This window comes from Canis aureus, chromosome 22, assembly GCF_053574225.1.
Source record: "Canis aureus isolate CA01 chromosome 22, VMU_Caureus_v.1.0, whole genome shotgun sequence".
NCBI classification, from domain to species: domain Eukaryota; kingdom Metazoa; phylum Chordata; class Mammalia; order Carnivora; family Canidae; genus Canis; species Canis aureus.
In genome coordinates this window covers 27,877,053-27,902,886 of record NC_135632.1, presented here as the reverse complement: position 1 = coordinate 27,902,886, position 25,834 = coordinate 27,877,053, and the positions used below count along the sequence as shown (strand labels likewise).

General features: G+C 39.6%; 2 long non-coding RNA genes across 4 annotated transcripts in view; one reads left to right on the top strand and one right to left on the bottom strand.

Moving 5' to 3' along the window:
* On the top strand, positions 1-25,834 carry LOC144293953 (uncharacterized). Its single transcript, XR_013361306.1, has 3 exons — positions 1-42; positions 960-1,045; positions 25,666-25,834. It is a non-coding gene; the product is annotated as an uncharacterized LOC144293953 (long non-coding RNA).
* The window catches only part of LOC144293952 (uncharacterized), a 34,088-nt gene continuing 20,761 nt past the window's right edge, over positions 12,508-25,834 (bottom strand). Inside the window, exons 1-4 of one of the 3 annotated variants that reach the window (XR_013361305.1) lie at positions 23,213-23,309; positions 19,081-19,223; positions 16,899-17,039; positions 16,548-16,745 (exon numbers count right to left, since the gene is read on the bottom strand). This is a non-coding gene — a long non-coding RNA (uncharacterized LOC144293952). Of the gene's footprint in view, positions 12,931-16,547; positions 16,746-16,898; positions 17,040-19,080; positions 19,224-23,212; positions 23,310-25,834 lie in introns of those variants that run through there. The other 2 variants (XR_013361304.1, XR_013361303.1) reach the window with 2 other exon arrangements.

Below are 25,834 nucleotides of genomic sequence, written 5' to 3'. Positions count from 1 at the left end.
AGCTTTGTAAGGCAACGCCATTTTTCAGACAAGGAAATGAAGGTAAGGTAGACTTAAGAAATAATAATCATAATACCTCTATCATTTACCAAGTATTAACAACACCTGAGACATTGAATTACTGAATTGGAAAACATTGTCTCACTAAATACAAGCAACAGTCACAGGGATAGGCCCCAATGTTACAAATTAGACATGGAAGTAGAGAAGCATAATAATTTCACCCAAGAGCAAGTTGCAAGGAAATAACTGAGTCGGCATTTGAACCCAAGCCTGTTGGATTCCAAAGTCTCATTCTCTTTTACAAAATTCTCTCATCTCTAAGTCTCTCCCCAAGCACTATATTGCTCAGATATTTAGGAAACGCCAAGAGTAACAACAAGGGCGCAATAGTCAATAACAGTCCTATTTGCTCCACATCAACAGTGGAGTTATTATTATTCAGGTGCCCTCTCCTGAGGCTGGAGGACTACAGTGCTCCTGGAAAATGGGAGCTCTGTAATGAGCTACCATCACTGTCAATGGCCTGATGTTACAGTAAACCCAGGCAGCCCCAGTAGATTCTAGCTCTGTGGCTCCTACCACAGGTGCTGGAATCCATAGTGTGGCCCATTGTAATGAGCTTCAGCCTCCTGCTTCAGTTGTTACAACTGCCCTTGGAGTAAATTGCTACTCAAGCCTCTATCTTGTTTTCGAGATGTCAGGGAAGACAATGCTCAGCTGTTGTAATATTTGCCAGGGACTCTGGTGCTTGTTGTCATCAGTCATGTTGCTCTTTCCTCAAGCCTGCCCATTCATCTTGAATCACTGAACTCAGCCCTGGCTCTTTGTACCCTTCTTGTGATTTATCTCAGAGATGTTGCCTAACTCTGAGCTGTGAGGATATTTGTTTCTCTAACCAACAATTTTCTGAAAATTCAGTATCTTATGGCAGTGACATTTTTTTTTTCCTGCTATAGACTCATCATGGAAGAAATGAAGCATCTCCCTCTTTCAGACGAGAGATGCCAGCACCATGTTTCTAAAGGATTAACATCTTGCTGAGGTGGGTGGTGATGCAAGGAGTTGATAACAGTGTTTTATATTTCAGAGCAAGTAGAGAATTTGAATCCTGGCTCCACTGCCCTTTGACATTGGGCAAGTTACTGAATCTCCCTGTGCTTCAGGATTCATTCGTTTTTTCATTTGTCAGATGGAGATAATAATAGTATTTACTTCATAGGGTTGTTGTGAGGATTAAATGAGTTAAAACATGGAGAGTGCTAAGAACAGATTTGACTATAATAAGTGCTATGTACTATTTGCTCAATAACCTAAAGAGAAGCCCTATGAAGTATGTCCACCATAAGGAAGGGTGGGATGAGGCTGTGTACTTCAGGGACTAATAAGGTTAGCTTGACTGCATATGATTCTGAAGAATAGAAAGGGGAGAGAGAAAATTATGAGTACTACAGGGGACAGAGACCAGATTGCCATGTGTGATATAATAAGATATGTTTGCTCTTTGTCCCAAGTTCCTGGCATAAAACTCTTAAAACCCTTGGGATATCTGGTGTGATAAGAGTCTTTTAAATGCTAACGAGATGATTGCTAGTTGAAAATGAAGTTGGTCACCAGGAAAATCAAGCATGATTAGGAGATTAGAGCTTTAAACTCCAGCCCTGAGCACCAAGGAGGGGAGAGGGTCTGGAGTTGAGTTAATTACCAGTGGCCAAAGGATTTAAATCTATCATTCCTGCAGAGTGAAGCCTCCATAAAACTCCCTAAATGACAGGAGTTAGAAAGCTTCTGGGTTGGTGAACACATTGAGGTCCTGGAAGGGCGGTTCACCCAGAGAGAGAATGTAAGCTGCCCAACACACCCCTATCTCATGCCTTGCCCTATGCATCTCTTCCATTTGGCTATTCCTGAGTTGTGTCCTTTAAAATAAACCAATAAGGATAAATACAGTGTTTTCCTGGGTTCTATGAACTGTTCTAGCAAATTGTAGAACCCGAAGATGAGGTCACAGGAACTTTCCATTTATAGCCTATTCTTTAGAAGTACAACCTGGGACTTGCAACTGAAAGTTGCAGTCTTGTGGGACTAAGCCCTTAACTCATACAGGCTTGCTGTTATTTCAGGTAATTAGTGTCAGAATTGAACTGATTTGTGTTGAAAACAGTGCAGACTATGTGAATTCCCACAGGAAGCTGGGCTGTATGGTGCTGGTATAGACCAGACTCTCAGGCATCGTGGCCTGAAAGGCTCCAGAGGTTGAGCTTGGTTTGGAGAGAGTGCAATGACACCAGAGCTGGAATTTCAAACAATCCATGGAGACTTGAGCAAAAAAACTACTACACAAGGGCCCGAGAATCTAAGTTCTCCTTCTTTACTCTGGATGATGTAAATCCCTAAGATTTTATGTCATTGAAGGTAGGAGAAAAGAGCCTTTGAAGTTGAAAATTGAGCAATGTTGGATTTTTCATCAATTTTGTTGAGTAGGGGGCAGATCTGGATTTAATTTGATTTATTTAAAACAAACCGAAGGGATATGACCTTTTTTGTTCTCAAATCTTTCAGTTATATTGACCGTTCCTTTTCTTTAATCCCACTACTTTGTAAGTACTAGGGACACCTGTAATGCTTGGACAATTTTGCCAAGCACTGTGGAATTTTGTCATGAGTTGTGGGAAACAGGAAGCAGCCAAGCAGCACCAGAGTATGCCACTGGAAGAGAGCTACTACTTTACACCAAAATTTGCCTTTCTAGTGATATAAAACTTGTGGCAGTGGGATATCTATTGCCTTCCTATCCCCTTTTGATGCAATGAGAGAGAATTCTCATAAAGGGTAAGGACCCTTTAGGAGGAGGGTTTTCCCTTTTGAGAGGGTATTTCTACCATTTGAAAGCATTGAACTTGGCTTCTGGCACACACATCCAATATGGTGGCTTCTGGGTGTTAAAACCCAGCAACTGCAACAACTCATTAGGAGACCACGCTGAGAGTCTATTCAAAGACTGCTCTACCCTGAGGAATTTACTGAAGGTCTTGGAAGAGGTGGGGAATCTCCATTTTCAGAATTGATGGACTTAGATCTAACTGCTTATTAGCTAAAATCATAGATGTTTGTTTCTCTTCAGAATAGCATAATGGTTAAAAGGACAGGATCCGGTACTGAACTACTGGGTTTAAATCCAGGTTTAGTCATTTACTGTCTGTGAGACCTTGAGCAAGTTTTTTTACTTCTTTTATTAAAACATTTAATTGTGGTGAGGATTAAACATACCATGCACTTGTAATTCATAAATACAATGCATTTGTACTAATTCTGGCATATGCTAAGGACTCCAATGTTGGCTATCGTTCTTTTCCTAGTACTATTATCCTCTACCCTGGAGAATTCTTTGTGGTCATGCAGCGATGCATATCTGTAGCCTGGGCCATTGGATTTTGTGGTGTCTACATTGGATATCCACTGGAACATCCCAGCTGGCATTTAAGTTCTGTTCACTGCTAGGGATCAGAAAAGACTAGACATTCTGAGTGACATGTGGTATGGACTCTAGGGTCTATTTTATTAGAAGGTAGACAAGATTTCTGGAAGATTGGTGAAGAACCACCTGAGACACAAGCTCACTATGGGGAAGAGTCATCACATACAGAGCATGGCTGATCAACAGTAGCCAAGTTGTTGGAAATGAGGGGAAGGGTGATTCCAAATACATTGGGGAACCTATTCTGTTCTTCCCATTCCTCTCTTTTTAAATCCCACAAAAATTTAGGGTCTTTGAGGAAAAGCACTGTTTTCATGGACATCTCTGCTAGATTGTTTGGAATTCTCGAGAAACTCCCCATTGTAATGATTCTCCTTTCTCCCAGGAATAGAGGGTGCTAATGAACTGTGACCAATTTTGCTAAGCAAAGGAGACCTGGGGAATACAGTTGTCCTTAGAGGAATCTGAATGTTTTCACTGTGGGCAGGAAACCTCCATTCCTTTTTTTTTTTTTTTTTTTTTTTGTAATGAGGAGGGCAATCTGGCAGGTTGTGAGGACTGAAGAAAATACAATGGATTGTGCTCATCCTGGGTGGGCTAATTCAATTAAACAAGTCCCTTGCTCCAAAGCTTGCAGGCCTAATGACTTTTCAGGGAGACTGGCCTGGCTGACCTACATTCATATTTCATGATTCTAGTCAAAACTACCAACTTTCAGTTATGCAAGAGAAATAAGTTCTGCAGATCTATGGTACAGCATAGCGCCCACAGCTAATAATACAATAATATATATGTAAAATCTGCTAAGAGGGTAGATCTTATGTTAAGTGTTCTTACCACATGTACAAAAAAATTTACAGAAATAATCATCATCAAAATGGAGGTGGAAGTTTGGGAGGGAATGAGTGTGTTTAATGGTGGTAATGGTTCCACAGGTGTATACATATCTCCAAACTCTTCAGCTTGTAGATATTAAACATATACAGCTTTCTACATGTCAAACAATCTTAACAATGTGGTTTTAAAAATAAAGTAAAACAAAAAAATCTTTGGTGGAATGTTTTCCTCTGTTCTGGTCTGTTTTTTCTTTTTGTTGTTGTTGCTGTTGTTTTGGTGTTTTGTTTTGTTTTTAATGTGGGCATCTTTGCCTCTGGCCCAAGTCCATAATGATACCAGAATCCTCTGAAGACAGCTCTGCATGCCATTTGTTTCTGGCCTGTGTTTCAAATAGAGTTTTACCTCCAGGGATGCAGTGATATGCCCTCCTCCTCCTCCACTCAAACTTCTATTCTGCTCCACCCTGTCCTTTTTCACTCTTTCTTCAAACGAGGTGAGGTTTTGTTCGCCAAGTCTTAAGATAGAGACATTTATCTTAAGGCTAATACACTCCACCCTTCCAAAAAGAATGAGGCCAAGGAACAGTTACTCTTAGAAGAAGAATAGGAAGCTGATGGTATGCACCATATCTGCTCCAGGCGTGGGATCTGCCTTCCATTGAACTCTGGCCTGTTTTCACATTGTGACTGGCCACGGGAACCAGAAACCAAAAGCTGAGTGCAGCATAGATCATTTACAGAAGATTAGCTCACAATACCCCTGGAAATAAAGAGCTCTAATAGGGCTTGGGGTCAGAAAGCATTCACCTTGGTTACCCTCTAGGACTTTGGGTTTTGTCCCAGGCATATTCCTTGATTGTTAATTTTCTAAAATCCAGTAAAATCTCTTGTTCTGGTGACTGATGAATTTCTCTACAGGCCTCCTCCCTAGGAGCTTTTGAGAACTTCCACATATCAAAGCTGTTGAATTATACATTCCTTAAATAAGAATGTTTCAATTTATTGTTGAGTGCCTTGACAGTTGCCCTATTTATCTGATATTGCTAATCTGACTTAATCTAGCTGAACCAAAAGAGGAAAAAAGGCTGCTTGGCGCCACAAAATACAAGGGAACACTCTTCTCTTTCTAACTACAAAGCTTGCTGCTTAATTGTACAAATATTTGTGGGTTTGGCGAAGGTGAGTGCTAATTTGTTGTTTTAGTATAAAACTGGAAAGGTTAGCGGAGTGCTAAGAAAATAGGACCTAAGTGCACATGATGTGCTAAATTCTTAGGAGAAGCTGGGCCCTTGCAGTTAGGCAAGTAGAAGCTTGCAGAAAATCTGAAAGGAAACATTTCTGGTGGTTATCAGGTATACAGCACAGGCAACAAGAAAAACATGCAAGAACCTGTTCTGAGGGTAAAAAGGCATTTTTTTTTTTCTGTATATAGATATGCCTTCATCTGCTTGTTCACTGCATTTATTTTTACTTTAGAGACTGGTTAAGGGGTTATAAGGGAGGGAATGATTTAAGGAGTCATAATGTCTCAACCTGGAAATTAGAATACTCAACAATGAGAAATAATCAAATAATTAAAAATTGCAAATATGCCTTTCTTTATGCATCTCTAAAATAGGTCTAGTGTCCCATTAGGAAGATGAATTAGTTAATGACCAGGAAGCACTTAGAGACCTCAGGTGGAAGCTTTATTGCTCTCTTGGATTTATTTGTCTAAATGTTCTGTGTGCTAAGGCAGTGCTTCTCAAACTTTAATGTGCATGCAGATCCCAGGGGGTTCTCATTAAAATGGGGGTTCTGATTCAGCAGGTTTGGGGTGTGGTTTAAGAGTCTGCATTTCTGACAAGTTCCCAATGAGTTCAATGCTGCTGGACCACACTTTGAAGAGCAAGGGTCTAAAGTCTCTGTTTTTCAAAATTGGCTGCACATTAGAATGAGCTGGAGAGTTTTTTAAAAACTTGCCAAAGGTAGGGCACCAAGTTGGCTTGGTCAGTGGAGTATGCAGCTCTTGATCTCAGAGTTGTGAGTTCGAGCCCCATGTTGGGTGTAGATTACTTTAAAAAAGTTTTTTTTTTTTTTTTTTCTTTAAAGCAACACTCCCTGAAGGTTCTGATTTAATTAGCCTGGGGCCTCATCCAGATATTGGGATCTTTTAAGCATGTGCCCTGGCCCACCTTTTTCTCCTCACTGAGTCTAATATGTGGCTGTTTTGAGAACCACACTGGTCCCAGGGGCTAGTATGTTGGCCCATTCCAGAAGGCTATTGTAGGGGTTAAATGAGATAATGCAGCAAAGTACATAGCCTAGCCCTGCCATGTGGTGGTCATTCAATAAACCTTGACTGTTATAGGCAGATTTCTTTAGCTTTCTTTAGACTTCACTGAGGCACAGACAGCATCAGTGCACAGAGTATCAATTGTGGCAGATGTCAAGGTAAGCAGCAGGACACGGGAAACTTTGGCCACTCTTAGAGGCAAGTCAAGGCTGCTAGGCAGGTAAAATAAGACAGGAAGAAATGGGGCAGCTGGAAGGTCATGTGTTACAGCCTCTGAGGATTCTTGGAACTCAAGAGGGAACCGTAAAAGGGTGGTTCACACTGTGGAAAACAGTATGGCAGTGCCTCAAAAAAAATTAAAAATAATGAAATTACCCTATGATCCAGCAATTATACTTTGGGATATATACTCAAAGGAATTGGAAGCAGGATCTGGAAGAGATATTTGTACACCTGTGTTCACAGCACCATTATACATAGTAGCTAAAAAGTGGAAGACACTCAAGTGTCTGTCAGCTGATGAATGAATAAATAAAATATAGATAAATAAAATACACGCAATGGAATATTATTCAGCCATAAAAAGGAAAGAAGTTCAGACACATGCTACAAGATAGATGAACCCTGAAGACATTATGCTGGATGAAAGCCAGATACAAAAATTCAAATACTGTATGTTCCACTTAGATGAGGTACTTAGAATGGTTAAATTCATAGGAATAGAAAATAGAAGAGCAATTGTCAGGGGTTAGGGGGAGCGAGAATGGGGAAAGATTGATTAAGTAGAAAGTTCTGTTTTGCAAAATGAAAAGACTTCTGGAGAATGGTTGCACAACAATGTGAATGTACTTAATACCACTGAGCTAAACACTTAAAAAAAGTTAAGATGCTAAAGTTTATGTTATGTGTATTTTACTAAGATTTGAAAAAAATAGTGATCGGAAAAGAACAGGGCTTCAGAATGAGTGGAAGAGGAATCAGGGAAATGCTGGCAGCTGTTGTGAATGGTCCTTTTCTCTAGACTTCTGGGATCTAAGAAGTCCTAGGTCCATGAGGAGGATGTATGTGAAAGCACCTACCACAGGCAAACCTTGAGATACTGTGGGTTCAGTTCCAGACTATTACATAAAGTAAATCTTTCACTAAGGTGAGTCTAATGAATTTTTTGGTTTCTCAGTGCCTGTAAAAGTTATGTTTATATTATACTGTAGTTCATAGAGTTGCAATGGCATATGTCTAAAACAACAATGTAGATACCTTAATTAAAAAATACTTTAATGCTATAAGATTCTAACCATTGTCTGAGTTTTCAATGAGTCCTAATCACAGATCACAGACCACCATTAGAAATCTAAGGATAGTGACAAAGTTTGAGATATTATGAGAATTTTTTAAAAAGATTTTTTTAATTTATTTGACAGAGAGAGAGCACGCACAAGTAGGCAGAGCAGCAAGCAGAGGTAGAGGGAGAAGCAGACTCCCCCTGCTTAGTAGAGAGACCTACGCTGGGCTCCATTCCAGAACCCTGGGACCATGACCTGAGCCGAAGGCAGACACTTAACAGGTGCCCCAAAATATTATAAGAATTACCAAAATGCAACACAAAAACATGAAGTGCTCAAATGCTCTTGGAAAAATGGCACCAAGAGATTTATTACACATGGTGGAGTACAGTGTCTGTGAAGTTTAATAAGGGAAGTGTAATGAAACAAAGTATAATATTTGACTAGTGAAATGATAATTTTATAAGTAGAGTAATAACTGAGAGCTTCCTACGTGCCAAACATTGTACAAATCCTCTCTATTCATTATTTCCATTTATCCTCATTTCAACTGTATGGATTAGGTTGTAGTTCTGGTCCATTTTCCTGATGAGGAAGCTGAGGCTGAGGAAGGGTCAAGCCTTCTGAGAGGGTAAGAACTGGGATTTAAGCCAAAACTAAAACTATGCTCTTTGTTACCAACCACTCTCCAAAGATATTTACTCTTAGTAAATATTCATTTGTTTTTTAATCCCAAAGGCTCACGTTATATATTAGAAAATGAAACCTATTTAGAATCTGCCACAGAGATACTCATAATGAAGTTATCCAGGTATTTGAAAACATTGAATACTTTCCCTGAAAAGAAAAGAAAAAAAAAAGTATTTAGATTGAAATAAGAATGCATTTAGAAGCACTCTGATCTCATAAAAAATCTGGTATGTTGATATATTATATTACTAGAGATATCCTGGATTGAAAAAACAAAACAAAACAAAACAAAAGCCAGGCAATAGCAAGCACTTCTTGGGTGGACAAAATGACTTCTTGAATTTTGCTTTCATATGTAGATTTATGTAAATTTACAACTGAAAGTGAACTTGAGGTTATTTCTTTTTTGGGGGGAGGGACTGGGAGAAGGAGGGAGAATCTCAAGCAGGCTCCACACCCACTGGGAGCCCAAAGCAGGGCTTGCTCTCACAACCCTGAGATCATGACCTGAGCTGAAATCAAGAGCCCACCACTTAACCAATTGAGCCACCCAGGCGCCCCAGTTATTTTTTTTTAAATGCTTCATTTTAGAAAAAGAAAAGCTACTTGGAAAACCTTATAGGATGATATAAGGATAAATAAATATATATAAACACACATAAATAGGAGAAGCATTGTAATTCTGAAAATAAAAAGAAAAATAAGACAAAGTATATTTGAAAACAGTCTGAGGATATGCCACATGAATTCATGGAATTATTCAAGAGCAAGGTTTCATAAGGGACTATATTACTTCTGTATTCACCTTGTACTATACTTATCGTTGCTAAGCATTTTGCGTATCTTATCACACCTGACCCTCACAGCCACTCCATAAGATAAATATTGTAGTCCCTAATATACAGATGAGAAAACCAAGGCCCAGGGAGGTTGCATGACTTGCCCAAGGTCACACAGCTACTCAGTAGCAGAGTGAGACTTTGGATCCAGGTCTTTTTGACTCTTAAACTCTGTTCCCCAGGAACACTATGCCAGGAAAGAGATGGGACACATATCACCATGGGGAAAGGCAGTGTTTTGACAAGCAGAGCAAATGGAGTGACATCAAGGACATTGGGATGATGTTCCTGTGCTCTTGTCTCACCTTCTCCCATGTTCCCTTCTACTTGCATGACATGCTTGCTGTATTTCTAGTGATTGTTCGGCTACTGGATCATGTCACAGACTATCCCTTTTGAAAATGAGATATTTATGACAGGGTTCAAAAGTGTATCAATATTTATTCTATTATATGAACTGTTTATCAGGCCATTTAAGCTCCAAAAAGCTTCTGAAGTCTGAACATCAAGGAAATGGAACTGTAGATGGACAGGTCAAGAGAGGAAATAACTTTGCAACCTATTTAGGGTTCCTTTTGCTGAGCAAGCCTCAGCAAGAAACTCAGAATTATGAGGTACTGGGTGTCTAAGAAAATGACCAGATCAAGGAGCATATGAGGCCCAAGAGCCACCCTTCTGCTTCACCATTTACAAAGTGAGTCTTGAGATGATTCTTGATGGAAATAGGAATAAAAAGAAAGCCTTCCTGACATAAGCCATAATGGACAAGACTGGGTGGACAGGAAGGGGCTGGTTTGATTGAAGAAGGGGATCCACATTGGGAGCAGTGAGATTGGGACCTGTAGGATGAGATGAGACTCCTGGCCTAGCTAATGAATCAACAGATAGGAAGACTGGAGGTGGTAATGAGCCACTGCATATTTTAGACCAGAAAAGTGATGGAATCAGGACAGCCATGTGAATGGCTTAAAGGGGAGAAGCAAAACAAAAGGCTTCTGGCACAAGCTCAGGAGCTGATGATCTTCATTGGAGTAGTGATCACTGAAATGGAGCAAAGGAGAGAAACCAGGGGAATATGCCAAAAGACAAATAAGCAAAATTTGGGGATGAATTTAAGCTTGGAGGACTTAAGTCCTTAAACCAATGGACAAGTTAAAAGTTTGGGAGACGAGGTGAGTTCAAATCAAGATTATTGTAAATATGGCTTCCTATTGATAATAATTCAAAGTAGACTCCCTGATTTTAAGTTAAACCATCATCTAAAAAATTCTTTTAAACACTAATCAAATTATTGAATTAAAATAACACTGGCCGGTATGCATAGAGCACTTTATAAATTCCTGAGCGCTGTTATGTATTACTTCATTGAGCTGTAGAAGTTGGGACTTGAATCTATGACTTCTAATTCCATCTCAATTCCATACCGACCTCTTCAATGTGCTTGTTGGGCCTCAATAAAAGTGATTGGAGGATATAAAATGGCCACATTAATCTAAAAGAAGAGTTTCAGCCATGGGTGAGAAGGGGGTATTTGTCTACAAAAATGCCAGCAGCTCTTATCGAGAACTCTTTAAGTAACTATAGGTTGGCAGCTGTTTTTCCTGCAAGTTGAATTTTCTCGGAATTGTAACCACTGTGTGATAGAGTAGGCAGCTTTGTTATCTGCTCTGCCCTTTACGATTTTGGTACTCTTTCTTTAAAATGATACAGAGTACTGGTCAATCCCTAATGTGAGTAATGAATTTCTCTGGGGACAAAAGGTCCTGGTTAATGTGGCTGGCAAATAACTAAGCTAGTATTGGAGTGATAGATCAAATGACCCTGTCCAGGTCAGGCACATGGGGATATGCTATTAAGTTGTCTTCTTTTTAAATAGCTTTATTGAAGTGTAATTTACATACCATAAAACCCACCAGTTGTAAGAATACAACTCATTGATTTTTCATAAATTTATAGTTTCACAACCATCACCATATGCTAGGTATTTTTTTGTTCTTAATTTTTTTTAAGTAATTCTATCCCAACATGAGGCTCAAGCTCATGGCCCCAAGATCAAGAGTCACATGCTCTACGTACTGAGCCAGCCAGGTGTCCCCATATTCTAAGTTGTTAATACTTCTATCGTTCCAAAACATTTTCTCATGACTAGTTCCAATTAGTACCTGGGCCCACCCCCAGCCCTAGGCAACCATTGGTCTGCTTTCTATCTGTATCAATTGGCCTCTTCTAGATATTTCATATACATGGTATTATACAGTGTGTAGTCTTTTAACATTTGACTTCTTCCACCTAGCATGGTTTTTGAGGCCCTTCCATGTTGCAGCAAGAATCAATACTTCATTTCTTTTTATTGCTAAGTAACATTCCAATGTATGTATGTATACCATATTTGGCTATCCATCCATCAGTTGTTGGACATGTAGGTTATTTCCAGTTTTTGGTGATTATGAATAATGCTGCAATGAGCATCTGCACACATATCTTTGTGTGGACATATGTTTTCATTTCTCTTGCGTAGATTCCTAGAAGTAGAATTCCTATGAGGTATGGAAAGATTGTTTTTAAGAAACTGCCAAGCTGCTTCTAGAATAGCTGTAACCATTTTAGGTTTCCACTAGCAATGCAGGAAGTTTCCAGTTGCTCCACACACATCCTTCTCAACAGTTGACCCTTTTTAATAATGAGGTCTTTCTAAGGGGTATATAGTGCTATCTCATTATGTTTTTAATTTGTGTTTCTCTAATGAGTAATGATTATAAGCATATACTTATATGCCTATTTGCCATTCAAATTCTTCTTTGGTGGAATGTCTATCAAACCTTTTACCTGTTTTATAATTGAGTTGTATCTCTTATTATTAAATTATCATAATTCTTAAAATGTTCTGAATAAAGTTCTTTAGTAGATATATGGTTTACAAATATTTTCTCCCAGCCGATAGCTTGTCTTTTCATCATCTTAATGATATCTTCTTTAAAAAAAATTTTTTTTAATATTTTCTGAAGCACAAAAGTTTTCATGTTTGATAATGTCCAACTTATCAGTTTTTCCTTTTAAGGATCATGCTTTTCTTACAGTAGATAAGAATTCTTTGGTCAACCCAAGGTCACAGAGATTTTCTATATTTTACTCTAGAATTTCTATTGTTTCACTTTCATACTTAAGCCTACAATCCACTTTTGTAGGAGAACGTTTTAAATTCACCTTTTTGCATGTGTATATTTAAAAAAAAAATTTATGACAGTTGCCTAAGGGATAAAGAAGCAAACCTGTGTGTATTGGAGTTCAGCAGAATCTGACATCTTGTCAATGTAGTCTGGTGGTCAGGGATAAAAGAATCCCTAAAATTTGAGTCCTAGAAGGTGAGCATGTCTTTGGTGGGGGAAGTGGTTTCTTTACGTGACTTGGGTATAAGTGCAGAGGAGAAGAGGATGGGACTGGAATACACTGCAAGTGTATCATTTTTCAGACCAACCACTCAGAATGTGCTAGATGCAGTGACAAGTAGAACTGGCCATCTGGTTTCAGCCTAAAAATGAAGAGTAACTATTTAAATTTACCATCTATACTCACTAGGCATCACCTAGTATATCTACTTGGTCAATAAATAATAACCACTATAAATGCCATTTCTTCTCACAAGGCTGTGTTCATTTGATTACAGGGGTGGTGGGGTGGGGAGGAATGAGAGGACCAGGAGATAAACTGGGTTAAAGTATATGTAAGAGACAAAGTCATTTTGATTAATTTGGAAAATCGAGGATTTTGTGTGAGTTAGTGGAAGAGAGATAATTCCGAGAGGACAGAGACGTTCCAAAATACTTCCCCTTCCTCAGGTATCAGCCACTTTAAGCCATGCAGCAGCCACTAGATTCCCAGCCTCTCTCAAACTAGAGTTTTCATATCTTTCCCAATTACAACAGGAACATTCATAAACAACCACCACAGGGCTAATAAATAACACTTTAACGGAAGATAAACAAATAGTGATGATGATGGGAACAGAGGAAAGGTAATATGCTAGAAGGCTGGCTGCATGCAGATGAAGCAGGAGTAGAAGGATCTGCCCCCCCCAGGTACATGGGGCGAGGTCTCTGTGCTTCTCAGAGGGCAGAGCCAAATCAGTGCAGAACTAAGAAATGATACTGCAATTAATGTTTTAAAATTAATTTCAGGGGGATCCCTGGGTGGCTCAGCGGTTTAGCACCTGCCTTTGGCCCAGGGCATGATCCTGGAGTCCCGGGATCGAGTCCCACGTCCGACTCCCGGCATGGAGCCTGCTTCTCCCTCCTCCTGTGTCTCTGCCTCTCTCTCTCTCTCTCTCTCTCTCTCTCTCTCCCTCTCTCTGTCTATAATAGATGAATAAATAAATCTTTAAAAAAATTAATTTCAGGGGGACCTGGTGATTCAGTTGGCTAAGCCTCTGCTTTTGGTTCAGGTCATGATCCCAGGGTCCTGGGATCCAGCCCTACATCTGGCTCTTTGCTCAGCAGGGAGCCTGCTTCTCCCTGTGCTTCTGCCCCTCCCCCTTGCTTGTGCGCTCCCTCTTTTCTCTTTCTCTCTCTCTCTCTCTTGCTTTTGCTCTCTTTCAAATAAATAAATAAAATCTTTTTAAAAAATAAATTAATTTCAGTTACAAAATAATTCTGTAATATATAAACCTTCAAAAAGACATTATTGCCAATAAAAGTAAAAATGTCCTTTATACCACCTCCATAACTTCCAGAGCCACCCCTTCCCTCTTCAGAAATAACCGATTATTATGGTACCTTTCAGAATTTTTCAATACATTTACACGCATACATGAGTTCCCATGTGGTGTATAAGCGCATTTGGAGCTTTTTAAACATAGGCCATATGACTCACTCTGCACCTTGCTTTTCATTCATTAATATTTATATTATTTATGTATTTGCATTTATATTATATAATATTTTTTTCTTAGAGATCTTTCCACATTAGGACATAGAGAACACCCCATTCTCCTGCTCTAGGCATGGCACCTTGAAATGGTTAAGAATGCGTCCCCTGAGGCCAGACTACGTGGACCCAAATTTCACCTCTGCCCCTGCTCAATCACCTTGTAAGAGTTATTCGGTCCTTCTATGCTTCAGCTTCTGCATCACTAAAATGGGGCTGAGATAGGTCCTATGTCATATTCAAAAGTTAATACATGAAAGCACTTAGAACAGTCTGGTACCTTGTACATTAGCCAAGAAATGTTATTTGTTGTCTTCATTTTATTGGCTACATGCTATATCTATACTACAGTTGTTTCCTTACTGATGTACATTAAGATTGTCAACAAGTTTTGCTATTATCAATAATGAATAAATACTTCATGACTGTCCCTCAATATACTTCCTTATGTATCCATGTGTTTCTGTAGGGTAGATACAAAAAGCACAGTTCCACAGATGGAATTACACATGTAAGATGTAGCAGTAATGCCAAATTGACTTCCAATTTATACTTCTGTCCATGAAGTACCCATTTCTCTACACTCCTGCTGTCAATTAGTGTTTTAAATATTCATCCCCTTAAAGAACAAAAAATAATTTTGCTTTAATGTTTTTATTTAATTTTATTAAGTTTTTGGGGTGCCTACATGGCTCAGTCAGTTGTGCATCTGCCTTCAGCTCAGGTCATGATCCCAGGCTCCTGGGATCAAGCCTTGCATTGGGCTCTCGATTTGGAGGGGAGCCTGCTTCTCCCTTTCAGCCCCTCCTCCCTGCTCGTGTTCTCTCTCTCTCTCTCTCTCAAATAAATAAATAAATAAATAAATAATCTTTTTTAAAAAATTAAAAAAAATTTTAAGTTTTAATTTTAATTCCAGTATGTTTTCATTTGAATTTCTGAAATTATTAGTGGAGATAAAAGATTTTCACATATTTATTGGTCAGTGAGAAATCCTCCTAGGTGAATTCCCTCCATCGTAATCTTTGGCCATTTTATAATGAGTCGTTTGATTTGTAGAGCTTCTATATAAGTTCTGCATGCTAATACTTGGTTTGTATGGCAAATATGCTTCCCCCAGTTGGAGTATTAATTTATTAAAGTACTCCAAGGAAACCTTAACCCATCATCAGCTACTCCTAATGGGATCCCAGGAGAATTAAACCACACAGAAGCCTCGCTGGTCATGTTCAGACCACAGCTCTATGAAAGATGACATGGATGAACCAGGTGCTGTGGACACGGTTCAGAAAAGAATTTGTAGAGCAGACAACGTTCATCCTCCACTGGTTCAGACCTAAGTGGTGCTAAGAGTCTCTGAATTTTGTTAATCAGATTACTTGTATGCCCTGAACTATCATGGGGTTCCAGGTGAGGAGGTGGTGACCTGCAAGCCCTTGGGATGAAGCATGATGAGCTCTGGCATAATGATGTGAGAGATGGCAAATGAGAATAAACTGCCATAAAACTCTTCTGGGACCTTGTTACTCCAAGTAGCATCATCATCATCATCACCAGGAGCTGCTAGAAAAGCAGAATCTTGGCCCCTGCCTCAGATCTATGGAATCAGAGTCTACATTTTAGTAAGATTCCCAGGTGATTTGTGATATTATGGTTGAAGAAACACTGCTCTAAGCCTGCTCAAAGGGCCAAAATTGTCAATTGGGTGGATGGAGTTTCATATACCATCTGTAATGAGTTGAATGGTGGCCCCTCAGAATTCGTATGTTGAAGTCTTAACCTCCACTACACAGGAATGTGGCCTTATATGGAAATAGGATTGTTTCAGATAGAATTTGTTAAGATGGAGTCATACTGGAGTAAGACAGGCCCCTTAGCCAATGTGACTGGAGCCCTTTTAAAAGGGGGCATTTGGACACAGACTCTTACACAGGAGGACACCATGTGAAGGTGAAGGCAGAAATCAGGGTGATGCAGCAGAAGCCAAGGGACACCGAAGATTGCCAGCAACACACCAGAATCTAGGAGAGGGGCCCGGAACAGATCCTCCCTCATGGACCCATCAACAGTTCCATCTCAGACTTCTAGCCTCCAGAACCACCAAACAATAAAATCCTGTTGGTTAAGCCACCTGGTCTGCACTTGTTAGAGGAGCCCTAGCAAACAAAGATACTATCCCTGAGGATGGAGGGCCTGGGCATGTGGTGCCCTAGAAAAGACACCCTCACATCTGTCTTCTGGATAACACAAAAACTTAGGGGGAATAGATAGGCCACAAGATGCCACCTCCCTCTCAGGCCCTCATAGTCCCTCCATCAGCACCTCCTGCAGGCTCTTCACTTTTCTTTGCAGGGTCAGGTGATGCCTCCAAGGCTTTTAGCTGTCCAGCACTTGCTCGCACTAAAGAGTGCATTTAGATTTCCATGCCTTTAAATAGAAGTGGGAAGAGGTTGGGTACAGAGAAAGGCTGGCTGATGAACAAACCCCATTATCTTTGCTTAGGTGTTTTTACTCAAGTCTTTTAATGAGTGGGCTATGTAGAGGCAGTTTGCCCTGGTGAAATTAAAAAGAAAAAAATACCTTTGAAAAGTATCCATTTGGAAGCAGTGAGGTCCACAACTCACAGCCCGTTTAAGCAGAGTCTGTGGTCTTTGTTGAGATCACAGGGTAGAAAGATCATCGTCTTTGGATGAGTTAGTTATTTCTGGAAATGGACAGTACCTGGGAAACAAGATACTTTTGACACTGACTGCCTTTCCCTGAGGTTTGTCTCTATGCATCTGAATATAAACTTTCATTTGCCCTATATATTCTTTTAGGGTAATGCCTGATTCTTTTCAGATGCAATTTTTTTCTAATAATAACAGCTAATGTTTATTGAGTAGTTAAAGATGGTAAGCTCAGAGCTCATACTTGACACATGCATGGTTACACTTAATCTTCATTACACCCATTTGAAATAGGTGATGTGGTGATCTCCATTGCCCAGCTCAAGACATGGGGGCACAGAGAAGTTAACTCAGTTACCCACACAGAGCTGATAAGGTGTGAGGTGTAATCTTGCCAGTCACCTCCAATGGCAAATATACAGTAACAGGTCTATGACATACATTATTACATATGATTCCAAAAGATCTTTTGTCACTGGCACTGCATGGCAATGGATGGCATGAGGAGGAGAGTAATGGAAGGTAGAAGGGATGGGATGATGAGCTCTTGCTCTGGAGATAGTCAGTTGCAAAGGCTAAACCAAACCAAAAGATCAAATCCATTCACCAACAGTGCCTTCAGCAAGAAGTACATTCACCAAGCCTGCATCTGAGGACCATACTTCGAGAATTACTGGGCTAATACTTAAAAGTGCAGTTCCTAAAGTTGCAAGGAGATAAATTCAGTCCCAGCCTTGCTGTAGACCAGCTGTGGGACCTTGAGCAAGGTTTTAGCCCTCATCCTTCTGTTTTCTTCAGTATAAGATGGGCTAAACATGGTACCTGATCTCTTGTTATTTTTGTGAGGCATGAACAAGGTAAGGCATATTTTAAAAATTAGCAGAAGACCTGGTACTTTTTCAGTGTTCAACAGATGTTAGCTGCCACTACTATCACCACCACCATCAACCCACTTTTTATTCCTATACAGATGGTTTAGTCTCATACCTCTGTTCTTTGACCTTTTTATATTACTGTGTGGAAAAAAAAAAAAAAAGATCTTCACAATACGTTCTATGTTGTAGGTTTGTTGTCAGGATTAAATGACTTGCTCTGTACAAAGAATTGAGCACCATGCCTCATACATAGTCAGAATTCCCTATTTTTAATTCCTCTTCTTGCTATCAAATATGCATAGTACTAATGGTTCAATATGCATTTCGTCATTTCATCCTCATGGTAAATGCTGCAAGGTGGAAGGTGTTAGAATAACCTTATAAAGGATGAAACTAAAGCATTAAAGGCTAAGTTACTTGCTCAAGACCATTTGGTAATTGAGCTGAAGTTTAAACACAGATCTATGTGACCCTACAAATACTGCCCCTTTATACTATGTCACACTCTTGCCCAACTTCATAATTCACTCCAGAATGGAGTGAGCCCACCTGGATAGGGGAAAGTGCTAAGAAAGAGCAAAAATTTTTGATTCAGAAATGAAGGTTTAGAAACATAGTTTCACTCAATGGTCCGGGAAATAAATCAAAGCTTGTTGCTATGATAAATCCCTTCACTTTTGAGACAATCAAAGTGACTTGCAGCTTGTAAAAATTCACTCAGAAAGAAAACAGAACAGCCACGAGCGAGGCTCATACATATTTTCCGCATCACCAGCTGAAAAACGTTCATCTGACTCCGGGCTCTACACCTCGTTCCCTTGCTGGGTCATCGTCTATCCACACAGCCAGACATGGGAATGTTGAAATAATAGTTATAATAATTTGAAACTGTCATATGCGATGTCACAATGTTTGACTCAGATTTCCCTGAAGGAAGAGGTACGTAAGGATAATCTAGGCCCCCGCTTCGAATCCACCTGAGTTAAGTCTAAGATGAAAATTATTTTTCTTTCTGTAATTACTGAGACAGTCCCCAAAGATGCTTATTATGTTAAACCGGTACCAAGTGTCAAGGAGTCTTCATCGGTAGCTTTCAAGGTTATCGAGGAGGGAACCACAGGCTTGACCTGGGAGTGGAATCCCTTCCAACTGATGCATGTGGTTAATGTTTGTAGGGAGGAGAAGCCTCCAGCAGTAGAAGATCAAATTTCTATTTACCTGGAGGCAAAAAGCAATCATAAACAGGTGCTCTTGAACGTTCAGCCACTCGGTCTGACTTCTCAACCAAATACCTCTTCAACTACCTCAGGTTCCAGTGAGGAGAAGGCAATTTTAATTCTCTGCTCTGTGATCTCTGGCTCCTTTTAAAAATATAAAATAAAATCTTTTAGGATGACAGAACATGTGTACAGAATGTGGTTGTAGCCAGAAGTTATCCCATAGCTCTGGCCTGTGACCAGTTTGCCTGGGAGGATTTATTTTAAGCTATTCTTATCTGAATTCGTCTGGCTGCGCCAGCATGGGAGCTAATTCTCTGACAATAAGCCTGCTGGGGTGTGTTTGGGTCTCTGTTTGTTTGTTTTGATGTGTACAAAGACTGCAAAATGGATAGCAGCATCGCACTCGGCTCTAAATGAGAGGCACAGGCTGGCACGACGGGGGGAGCTTGACGATATGGGGAATCTGGGTAGCGAACAAACAGGCACTTCAGGGAGAATGTAGGTAGGCACACTCTCTCCCTGCAGGGAGACCCAGAAGTGCAGGGTCTCTTGAGATGAATAGGATGACTGGAATTCAAAATACCAGCCTGTCAAGATTCCTGGGAGGAGACATCCCAAAGTCTCTGACTGAGCGGGCGGGAGAGGAAGCAGAAACGCCAGGCTCTGAGCTGAGGTTGCTGTAAGGAGGCCCCCAACGCAGGGCATGTCGCAGCATTCCCACATCCAGCAGTGGGGGTGGCCCCCTAGCTCACAGTCTTCTCTGTCCCCAGTCTCCAAGGTCAACGTTGATGGAACATCTGCATTCAGTTTCTTCACCTCTGCTCCAGACACTCCCATCTCAGCCACAAACCTTGTCTCCTCAAAACTGCTCCAGTGCCCAGACTTCACTCACTCAAGTTCTCTTCAGCTCCTGTCCACTGAGCACAAAGCTTTTCCTTTTATTTTTCCACTCTTATCACCCCAGTTCTGATCTACCCTCTCTCAGCCTGGACTTTCCTGCTCCCTTGTTATTTCCAAAAACCCTCTTGTTTTTGGAAGCGCTGTGGTCTGTGCAAGCTTAGGAGGTCAAGATATTGATACTGGGCTGACACAGTCTACCATCCCATCATGCTGTTGGACCACAGGTGGGCTGTTAACCTATACCAACATATTTGTATTGCTCTTGAATCGACTCTGCCAATTCCCCACAGTGCTTTGTTCCAAACTTTGTGTGTCTCTCATACTCCCACATCAGCCCCTGGCTCTTCATTAGAGAGAAATAACCTGAGTACTTAGTCGGCCTTGCCAAAGACTAGGAGCATACAATATAAGAATCTCGGTCTCTCTCCTCCTGACCTCAAAATCACTCTACTCTCAGCTTCCTTTTGCCCTTATTTCAGAGGAAGAGATATTTCCCTTTTTTTTTTTTTTTTTTTTGCCAAACTCACTCAACCATATCCTATGACTGGATCCTATCCCTTACAATTTTAGCTATTATTTATCTCGTCTCCCATTACTCTGTTGGGTCAAACTCTTCTTGCTAATTCCTGCACATGCTTGGATCTGCCATACATTTTAAAAAGCAAAATCTTTCCTTGACCCTATCACCACCTTAAATAACCCACTTTTTTTGGCACCTTTGAGATCTTTCAACACATACATACTCCCTCTCAATCTCTCTTCTTTTCGCATCCGAATTCTATTTTTCTCCCAACCACAACGATTTGCTCAAAGATGACCAATGAAAATGACAAACCCGGGATCCCTGGGTGGCGCAGCGGTTTGGCGCCTGCCTTTGGCCCAGGGCGCGATCCTGGAGACCCGGGGTCGAGTCCCACGTCGGGCTCCTGGTGCATGGAGCCTGCTTCTCCCTCTGCCTGTGTCTCTGCCTCTCTCTCTCTCTCTCTCTCTCTCTGTGTGACTATCATAAATAAATAAAAAATTAAAAAAAAAAAAAAAAAGAAAATGACAAACCCAAGGGCTGCTGCTTATGTGGTCTGTGGGATGTCCACCATCTTGTTTCTTCTGTCTTTTTAATTGGTTAAACTTTCAGTGTGGCTTTACTCAAGGTTCTACCTTCAATTCTTCTCCCTTCTCTCTCTATGCTGTCAATGATCATATCCACTTTTCTGGTTCACCATTCAGAGAACTCCTCAGATGGGCTCTAACCTTTCTTCCAAGCTCCACCTTACAAATACAACTTTCAGGAGGGTCTTAGATGAATAATACTGGCAAAAATAACAGCCACGATGTATTCAGTACCTACATGTTTCAGAGTACTAGGTTGTTCATTCAAATTGTCTTATTTTGTTTCTACAACTTATTTCCACAACTTTACACATAGATAGTATTGTTCACTCCTTACATATGAGAGGCTCAGGGAGGTTAAATAACTTGCTCAAGATCATATATTTTATGGTTCCAAGTCTTGGTACTTGGACCCTGATTCTGGAAAAAAGATTGTGCTAAGGATTAGAGGAGTAGAAATCTCTTCCATGTTTTGGCATTAACTGGATCTGTGTTTTGAATGCATCGCTTAGCCTTACTGGGCCATTATTCTCTTATCTGTAAAATGAGAGTAAAAGATCCCACCAGTGTTATCCAACATTAAGTTTCCAAATTTTTATAATTCTAAGATCATGCTGTGTATCTTTGGCACCTCAAATTCAGTAAGACTAAAACAGTTACTTGATTACATTTGTTTAAATCTATTGTACTCCATTTGGACTTAGTTCACAATTATGGACAAGTTCCTCTACAAAGGTTTCCTTTGCTAGATGTAGGATTTGCTATGCCAAAGACTATTGTTGCAATAGAAATAGAAAAAAAAAAAAAGGGGGATCCCTGGGAGGTTCAGCAGTTTAGCGCCTACCTTTGACCCAGGGTGTGATCCTGGAGTCCCAGGACGGAGTCCCACAACAGGCTCCCTGCATGGAGCCTGCTTCTCCCTCTGCCTGTGTCTCTGCCTCTCTCTCTCTCTCTGTGTCTCTCATTAATAAATAAATAAATAATAATAATAATAATAATAAATAAATAAAATCTTAAAAAAAAGAAATAGAAAAAAATTCAGTTGTCATTTTTTAACAGGATGATCACTTCTCTAACCATCTGCAAATAGTGAATTTGGAATATTTTAAATAAGGTGTTTGAAAGTAGTTCATTAGTGCTTTATAAAATGTTATTTATGATGATGGATGCTACATAGACCTTTTGTGGTAATCATTTCATAATATATATAAATATTGAATTGTTATATTGTATACCTGAAACTAATAGAATATTATGTGTCAATTATATCTAAATAAAATGAAATGGCATTTAAAAACAATATAATGGTTTCAAAAACTTTTACCTTTAAGTCAGTCTGTGTGATATCGTAGAAGATAAAATGATCATTGAAAAGCACATAAAATCACGCAGAATAAATCACTTCATAACCAATCAGGACCTACTAAATCAAGTGTTTGAGATTTTTAATAATGTCTACCTTTTTTTTCTCTTCATAAAGTTAATACAAACTTTTTTAAAAAAAACCTAGAAACTATAGGTAAGAAAAAATAATTCATAAACCTACATCCCAAGGACATCAATTATTAATATTTTTGTGTGTAATTGTCCAGTTTATTTTTCCTAAACATTTTTTTTCAAAAAAGTGAAATCCTATTCCAAAAACTGTTTCTAATTGGATTTTTAATTTTAAAATATGTCTTAAACATCTTTCTATAATGTCACATACTTTTATTCAACCTCCTTCTTGAATTGATGACAATAATTTGGAGTCAGAATGTATTATAATGTATTTAACCAATCTCCTGACATTGGCTATCTAATCTATTCCAAATTTACCCTTCAAAGTAATGTTCATTGAAAGCCATGGATATATATCTTTGCACAAATCCTTGAATATTTTGGATGCATTCCTAAATATAGAATTGGAATGTCAAAGAGTTTGCAAGTTTTAAAAATCTTTGGCATCATTGCTACCAGACTGTTTCCAAAAAGATTGCCCTCATGCATTGCCCACCATCAGGACAGGAAATTTCCTGGTTTCTTACACTTTCACCAGTGCCTCATATTATTAAATGTTTCAATTTTTGCCAAATCCAAAGTTGTTTTAATTTGTGTAAAAAATATTTTGTCCAAATTTATACCATATTCTTCTTCTTTCTTCTTCTTTCTTGTCCTTCTTCTTCTCCTTCTCCTTCTCCTCCTCCTCCTCCTCCTCCTCCTCCTCCTCCTCCTTCTTCTTCTTCTTCTTCTTTTTAGTGTATTCTTTGTAGCTAGAGGAATAGGTCAGAAAAAGATAAAAGCAACCCCAAAGAGTCTGCAAAACTGTTACTGACATGGAGTAAAATTTATTTCTTGAAGCAGTGGAATGGACCAAAACAAATAAAGCAAAACACACACATACATGCACACACACATGCACACTCCAAAATCCAAACCAGAAACCAGAAAAGAATATGTTGATCACTGGAGAAATTATGTCTCTTGGGGAAAAATATTTCCTAATGATTCTATGTGAAACAGAAAGATAGTCACACTATATATGAAAATGCTGATGGAGAGAGGCCTTCAACACAGGAGGCCAGAACTGGACAGCATATTCTGCTAAGAATAAAGCATGTCCTAAATTGTTACAAGGCTTCAACAAAGAAACTCTTGTGTCTCAACAAAACTCTTGGATTCATCATTGGAAAAAAAAAATTCAACACACCAGTTATTAGAATGAGCATCTTATCAATAATTTAGTTCTAAAGAGCCAAAAGGTTCATACCTTGATAATCTCAGCCTTCCCTAAAAAGAAGACAAAAGAGTGGACTTTAAAAGGTTCCTAAGACTTTGGTTTGAATCCTAATGCTGTCACTACCTAGCTGTGTGACCTCTGTTGGGTCACATAAATGTCCAGAGCCTCAATTTCTACTCCAGTGACATAAGGATGATAATATTACCTTGCTTTCCTTGTAGAGTTGTCACAAGATGAGAAATGTGGAAAAGATCTTTGCAAACATTGGGGCTTGAAGACTATAGGGTTAAATATGGTGAGCTTTGAAATCCATAAATTTCACATGACAAAGTTAAAAGGATACCCACAGGATTTTTCAGGTCCAAAATATATCAGTCGGATTTTACAATTCCAAAGTCTGGAAGGGCCACAGGGTCCATTTTTGCAAAATATTTTAATAACTACCAAGATCAAGTAAGCTTAAGTCTTCCTGCTCTCTGGAAAGCTTGACTTTCTTAATCTTGCCTTGGCAAACACATCACAACTTGAAAAACTTGTTGGCTCAAAACCACCTGACTCCATCCCCAGAGCATACAATGTCCTATTTTATTACTGGTGCTTGGCCTAAAATTCCTGAGTCCCTTGATGTTTGTCACTTTTATCTCCTCCCACTCTATCAAATTAACTAAGAAAAATACCCTTTAATGAAGATATACATAAAGTTCTTAAAAAATCTCATAGAGAGGGTCCTGGGTGGCTCAGTCAGTTAAGGGTCTTCCTTTGTCTCAGGTCATGATCCTGGGGTCCTGGGATTGAGCCCTGAGTCTGGCTCCCTGCTCAGCAGGGAGTCGGCTTCTCCCTCTTCCTCTGTCCCTCTCTGCCCCAGCTCATGTGTGCGCTCTCTTACTTTCTCCCTCTCTCTGTCTCTGGCTTTTGCTCTCACTCTCAAACAAATAAAATCTTTAAAAAAAAATCTTATCAAAACTATACAATTAGCCATGTAGTCCCCCAAAACTCAAAGTCAGAATAAAGTTATAACTTAAACAGCTGAGTATCTTGAGGTGCTAATTTTTATTCTGAAAAATAATTTAAAATAGGACTTGTTTACTATTTCACAAAACACAAAGTGAATGTCCATTAATAGTTTTCTTCTCTCATATTCAAATGAAATAATTGATGTTGGAATTACAAACTTGTGGGCAGCCTGGGCGGCTCAGCGGTTTAGTGCCGCCTTCAGCTCAGGGTGTGATCCTGGAGACCTGGGATTGAGTTCCATATCAGGCTCCCTGCATGGAGCCTGCTTCTCCCTCTGCAGCTCTCTCTCTCTCTCTGTATGTGTGTGTCTCTCATGAATAAATACATAGAATCTTAAAAAAAACAAACAAAAAAAAAACAAAACAAAACCTGAGCAAGTATTAACAGCACACCAGAAGACCTATTTTCAATAACTTCTGAGTAGTTGACACCACTTTGGTGATCGCTTTGCTGTCAAAATACTGTCTCTGACTTTTTGGTTTCATGCAAGATAAGAAAACAGATCAATTAATTTATTTATCCAGTGTTTATTGTGTAGCAAGTTACTCTTATAGCCACAGGACTATGATGTTAATACAAATAGACAGGATCTTCTCTGCCATGGCCCTTGCATTCTAGTGAAGAAGATTTATTATAAACAAGTAAGACCAGTGTCTGTATGATGCCACAAAATGATGGGTGCTGTGATAGTCAAATCTTATGTGTGCCCAGTTGTTCAGTCAAATGTTAGCCTAGATGTTGATATGATGGTTGATATTGTATTTTGTATTTTAAATTATAACACTTAGAGTCTGTTTTTTGTTTGTTTGTTTGTTTGTTTGTTTGTTTTGTTTTTTTATTCAGAGGCGGAGAGAGAGAGAGAGGCAGGCAGAGAAGCAGAGACACAGGCAGAGGGAGAAGCAGGCTCCCGACGTGGGACTCGATCCTGGGTCTCCAGGATCACACCCCGGGGTAAAGGCGGCGCTGAACCGCTGTGCCACCCGGGCTGCCCGAGTCTGTTGGTTTTAAATAA